We start from the raw sequence: 6,782 nt of genomic DNA, 5'->3' as shown, positions 1-6,782 counted from the left end.
AATTTAATTGGTATCTAAAATATTGGTGTCATATAAGCTTATTTATTAGAATACAAGATAACAGATCAAAAACAATTATAACAGCAACTATTTTATTTTTTTGTGGCAGGGCCAGTGAAAATGTTGGCAGGGCAAGTAAAAATTTGAAAAAATCCGTAGCGTTGATCCCTGTTAATTAAAATGAAAACCATAAAAACATTTAGCTTAACTATGTATTAAAATATCTAAAATAAAAATGAAATAAAGATGAATAAAAACTATATAGACTTTTAAAAAAAAGAATAAAACGAAACAAAATGAATAAAACTTTAATTAAAACAAAAATGTATTCAAAACATTAATAAAAACTATGATAGTTCCTCAACGTTATTAAAGTGCCCCATTATAGATTTTTGAAAATTACCTTTCATGCAGTGTGTAACACAGCTCTAAGTGAATGAAAACATCCTGCAAAGTTTTAAATCTGAAAGTGCACCGTGTATAAAGTTATTAGCTGCGTCCAAAATGACGCACTATGCACTCATACACCATGTACTTATGCACTATGTACTCACCCATGTATAGTATGAATTATATAAGGTTATTTTGTCATTCATAATCTTAGTCTGATAGCCCCTCCCCCTTCGGTACGTAATTAAAGCTGCGACAATTGAGTGCATGAAGTGTCCAACATTCCACACTTTATTTTTTCGGTTATTTAAGTGCATCATCCGGGTATTTAAAGTGCACTTTTCAGTGTGAACACACTACTCGCACTATTTATACTACAAAAACGCCATAGAATAGTGCATAAGTACACAATTTGGGTGACACCCATTGTCTCTCAAAAGAAAGAGTCGACTTTGAATCATTGAAACGAGTCGTTTTTAAAACGAATCCCAAGCCGTTTCATGTTGATGTCAACATGAAACATTAGCATATGGCGTTGGTCTGAATGAAAACGCAAATTCATTCTTTGCCACTAGGTGCCGCTTTTGGAGCGGTAAAAATAGCGGTTTCCCCAGTAACGCTGTACACAAAGCAGCACTGCGCTTACAAACGCTGCTTTATCAGGCATTACAGGCATGATGAAATGAAAATGAGACCAATCGGACCAATCACCGCATATTAGCGTCACGCAAAGGAGGGGTTTGGAAAAATGAATCGTTGAGCGAATCGTTTAGGAGTCGTTGAGCAAGTAAGATAAAAATAAATGCATATTATAAGACAATGAAAGTGTTTTTTGACCTTGCATGCATGTCAACCTGTTGTTGGGGACTCCCAAAACCAAAATATGAACCTTTCATTACCCATAATAGGGGCACTTTAAAATACACTGCTGTCAAGATGTACATTTCAAATCAGCAATAAAATTATTTCATTGATGCAAGTAATCCTATTATCAACATCAGATTATTATTATTCTTTTTTTTTTTTTGCTCAAATCACCTCTAAAACCACTCAAATTACAGTTCAGGCCAATCCAGCTATTGCACACATTTAGTGTAAAAAACACAAACTACGCCCTCATCAAAAACACCTTTGTCTGTTTAACTAAAAGGTGGGGCTTTAATTCCTACAGATGCCATATACTGATTACTGTGATTTTTCCTATTCATTTCTCAACAAGTGGTCCATCTCCTCCTCACACTGCCTCATATGCACCAACCGCTGTGTCATACAGAGAAAAACTGGGTCACATTAAAATGTTCCCAGCAAGAGAACAACGTGTTAAAAACACCCCACCGAAAATCTGCCACCCTTCAAAACCTGTCAGGAGCGCAGTAAACGATCTATATTTTCCAGCCATTTCATTATTTTTTCATCAGTCGATTCCAGGTTCACCCGTCTCAGACACTCTTCTCTCTAGCATTAAGTCGTGAGGTAACAATACAGGTATGGAACGCCATACATCCTCACAAACGAGAGACGAGGGAATCGTAACTGTAATTTACCTCAACTCCTTGTTGTAGTTTTATAATTGAGACGATCGTTGCAAAAAATAAACTCAATTTCAAATGATTTCAGTCTGTCATCAACCTCTGCCCTGAAGTAGAGATCAAGCAGAGGAAGGGGGACGGAGGGAGGAACGGTGAGGGTACTGACTCATCCACCAAACACACACACACACACAAAAGAGCTGTGAGCAGTCATGACAGAAATGAAGAGTAAGAGGATGACAGTTCGTTTGAGGACTCCGCTAACTAGGGCTGGGAATCGAGAGCTTAGAGAGCTCACAATCTGAATTGAATGTGACGAGAAACTTATTGCTGCAAAATAAGAGACAATACACTACCGTTCAAAAGTTTGGGGTTAGTATGAAATGAATACTTTTATTCAGCAAGGACACATTAAATTGATCAAGAGTGACAAGTGAACATCTAGAATGCTTCAAAAAAATTATATTTCAAATAAATGCTTTTCCTTTGAACTTGAAAATTCTAATTTCAACATTGATATTAAGAAATGTTTCTTGAGCAGCAAATCTATGACACAATCTTCACTGCAAGCCAGAGGAGCGTGTGATGAAGTTTCCATAAGCATCTGATAATGCTGTGGGAGACGGAGGACGGTCAGACACAGTGAGGCAGCTTGTGCAAAGACGCCGAGTAAAGAGCAGATGGCCTCGCTGCCTCCAACAGAACAATGGCTCCCAGGGAATCCACCGTCGGCCAATCAAATGGGGGGAAAAAAAAAAAAAAAAAACACTCAGATGCTCGGTTCAGCCTCGTGTGCCACCGAACACTATAGCGGAAACAGCAGGACAGGCCAGAGAAAGGCAGTAAATCTTGGTGCAGTGGTGCGTTGAATGAGTGTGTCTTTGATTCTTAAATTAGTGACAAGAGACAGAGCAAACAAAACATTTGAAAGGTTAATCAAGATCTTAATACTGATGTCAGGCCACAAAGAATGCTGCACCAAAAAAAAAAAAAAAAAGTTAATCAAAGCATGGAAGCCTTTTAAACACTTTAAATAAGGTCATAAGCAGCATATAGTATGTTGCCAGGTTGTCATGTCAAATGCTTTGACAACATAATTTCCAACAGCCAACTTCAACTGCTCCATAATGTTAAACTTCAAAGAATTCAAAGCATGTACGTGCATTTTAATAAAACAGAGGCTCCATAGAAAGAGTGTGTAGCAGTATTTTTACAGAAAATTTGGGGAAGAATCAAAGAAATCAATAGATTTGCAAAAAATCATAGTTGCATATCTAACAATATGTATTGCAACTGCAACTAAATATTTTGATCATTGACTGAAGTTTTTATACTAAATACACTTCAGCATATACCTTTTCATAAAATGAATACTTTTATTTAGCAAGGATGCAATAAATTGATCAAACGTGACAGTAAAGACATTTATAAAATGTATCACAAAAATATTAAGCAGTAAATCTGTTTTCAACTTTGATAAGAAATGTTTCTTGAGCACCCAAACAAAATATTAGAAATATTAACAAATATTTCTGAAGGATCATGTGGCACAGAAGACTGGAGTAATGATGCTGAAAATTCAGCTTTGCCATCAGAAATAAATTACATTTAATAAAATAATTTGAGCGCAACAGCACTCACAGAAACTTATAGATGCATACTGTGGTAGTTAAAAAAATAATTGTATAATACAATGATTTAAGTACGCAACATTACACGACCAAAATGTTTCAACAATTGCAATGTGACTTTATACAATAGTAGTTCAATAAACAAGAAGTTCAAATTAAGTGACTTTTAGACACAATATTTACTGTTTTTGCTCGATTTCGCTGATGAATATAGTTCCAATCAAAGCCAAAGCAGAACTGTTTTGTGTCTCCCAGCAACACAGCGGTGTTTTGTTACTGAATAAATCCACGTTTTTGAATGAATCAAGTGATTCAGATACCCATTCACAAAGACAGTAGTCACATGCCTCATTTCTGAACGAATCAGCCATTTGAACGAATCTGTTGAATTAAGGACTAAATGACTCACTTATTCAAACAGTCATTTGACGCCACCTACTGGTTTGGTTTCATATTTAAAACTATCATTGCATTTTTCCCAACATCTTTATTTGTACGTTTAAAAATATTTAAAACATTAATCTTATAAAATTCTTTTTGCATTCAAAATTTTGCAGTGTAAATGCATTTATGGTGTTAGTGCATTTATGGCACCTCAGCTTCATCAAACAGTCTGTGTAAATACATCTAATGCCACTTCAGATGCAGCTTCTGTGTTTCCTGCAGTGGAAAGATGGAGTTTGTTGTGAACCGATATCCCAAAAACACTGGATCATGAGCTGATTGAATGAGAAAACTCTGCACTTTGCTTTGAAACACGCAGTGCTATAGATTACATATTTATTAAATTAAAACGCCACCTTTTGCAATTTGATAAAGGCAGTCAGCTGTGTTGTGCTTTCGATTTTAGTTAGTTTTAAAAGATGCTTTGCCAAAACAATGTTTTTACATTTTTAAACAACAATCATCTAATCTAAAAATGTTTTGTCATGCAGTGTAATTGTGTTTTACAATTTATAATGTTGTTGATTCATATTTATATTTACTATTATGAGGAAGATACTTTGAACTTTGATTTTAAAGTCAAATTTAAAATTTATTTTAACTGAAAAAGACAAATAGTAATAAAATAAGAACAAATAAATGACAAGCAATGGCACAAATAAATACAATAACAAGACAACTGAAATTAATGTGCTTTACGTTTTTCAGGTAGGTATAACAGTAATATTCAAGTACAGAAATACCACAGAAATTGAATAATCTATTCAACTTTAACAATAACACCGGTTAGTCTTCAATGTATAAATAAACATTAATGTCAGACAGCAGCAGGTTTATTTAGGTTGCTGTCTCTTTAAGACCTCATGCACGGATCTAACATATACTGTTACACATAAGATTTGTTTCTCAACTGTTTACATTCACTTAATAGCCTATATACCGACCATGTTTAGCATAAATCGACTGTTTACACGTGAATACTCCTCATTTTGACATAATTTGGTATGTATTTGGATGTTTCTATTTCATCATCTGTCCCGAGCGTCTTTCACGATGAAATGTGTGTAAATTTCCCACGTGACAAGCACGGAAACGGCAGGAATGAGTAGAATTATGCGCAATACCTGCAATCCCGCACCGAAATTCAAGCCCTGAGCTCATAGTAATTTGCTCATGAATAGAACAATAACCATAAGAAAAAAAACATCTTTCTACAATTTTGCTACAAACCTGGATTCAGAACTTGAGTATAATATTAGTTGGTATAAAATTGATGCGGGGAGCAATGCTTTTGGAAAAGCATGGGAAAATATGGGATTCTTTAAAGAGATTAATCAACTAACACAATAGCTGTTCTCATGATGAAAACTGCAATTTTAAGTTATTAAGTCATTATTAACCGAAGTAGCTCAGGGTAAGATATCTGCTGTTTCCATTCAGCAGAACGAAACTGCAAAATACACTTTTTCTTCAGTAATCAGCTTGACGACGTTACTCTAAATAACATGTACAATGAACTACAAACTATTTTCTTTAGCGGTTAAAAGAACCACACATTACAAGGGGCTTTTTTCGCCCACAGTAAACACTGTGTACCAACCATTCGCAACCATTTGACACTCCATTTACACCAAAAACTAGTGCTACGCTAGCAAAAAAACAAGGCCGTTGTTTTTTCCCAGAGGCACTTAAATCCATGTATTATTCATGGATCTTTCATTCCATCTAAGATACAAGTCTTCCTCGATCATGACTTCTTGAGAAAGCAACAGAACATATATGACTTGCAGATATGTGCTTGTCCTCTGTTGTTATTTCACTGCACTGAAAACAAAAGGGCTTAATTATTGTGAAATGCACTGCGCTGACAGAAGCTTTCACTAGCACTAGTTGAGGAAGCGCTCGCACAGTTTCTCTCAAAAGCCCAGCAATCACGCAACAGCCACGTTTCAGAAATCCTGAAGATCAAACCTGCAGTCAAAGTGATGATAATCAAGCTGAACTGCTAAAGGCCTGGCAATTGCATCTTAGCATTAGGCTATGACTCATAGTGGCTAAGGACCTGATCTTAAAACCTGCCTCGTACACACACACCAATCAAACAAACCACTTTGTGTAGGATCAGAGAAACCATATCAAAGCTGAAGCGGGTCTCTTTAATCACTCTTGGGTGCCTCCATACAAGCGGACCGTTCTCCTGATGTCCAGGTACATTCATCACTGGTGCTTACTGCTAACTTGTGTCATTTAATTGTAGGGCAAGACCTCATTTCGCTGGTTATGTTTTGCTGCATTTAACTGCATCCCTTAAAGATTCAGAAAAAAAAAACTAAGTCCTAAAGACACTGTTGGGAGACATTCCACTTAAATTATTCAGTTTTGCAGGCAAAAGCACCATTAAATTCAAGCAAACTCTTACACTTGTCTAACTACAAATGAAAAAAACTGGGAACAATACAAAAGCACATGATCAAGTTCAAGTTCAAGTTGAGCTTTATTGTCATTCTGCTGCATGTGGGGACATACAGTGGAACGAAATGTCGTGCCTCACAGGACCACGGTGTTACATAAATACAGGCATACAACAATGAGGTAAAACAGTAAAAACCTATACAGTAAAGCAGTAAAAACCTATACACAACTAACCTACTGACTGATTTTGATTATAAATATACTATATATATATATATATAAATGTTTACCTATACATAAGTTAAAAAAAAATAAATAAATTAAAAAAAATAATAAAAAATACAGACTATACGGATGCTTCACATAAACGCTGTAC

The 6,782-nt window shown here is 35.5% G+C and overlaps 1 protein-coding gene across 1 annotated transcript in view; it reads right to left on the bottom strand.

The window, feature by feature from the left end:
* The window catches only part of LOC107699002 (double-stranded RNA-specific editase 1-like), a gene marked incomplete at both ends in the record, with an annotated part of 180,496 nt that overhangs the window by 161,679 nt on the left and 12,035 nt on the right, over nt 1-6,782 (bottom strand). The window lies entirely within an intron of this gene.

The sequence above is a fragment of the Sinocyclocheilus anshuiensis genome, unplaced genomic scaffold, assembly GCF_001515605.1.
Source record: "Sinocyclocheilus anshuiensis isolate Anshui unplaced genomic scaffold, SAMN03320099.WGS_v1.1 scaffold18, whole genome shotgun sequence".
Lineage (NCBI taxonomy): Eukaryota > Metazoa > Chordata > Actinopteri > Cypriniformes > Cyprinidae > Sinocyclocheilus > Sinocyclocheilus anshuiensis.
This window is presented reverse-complemented; position numbering and strand designations above follow the sequence as displayed.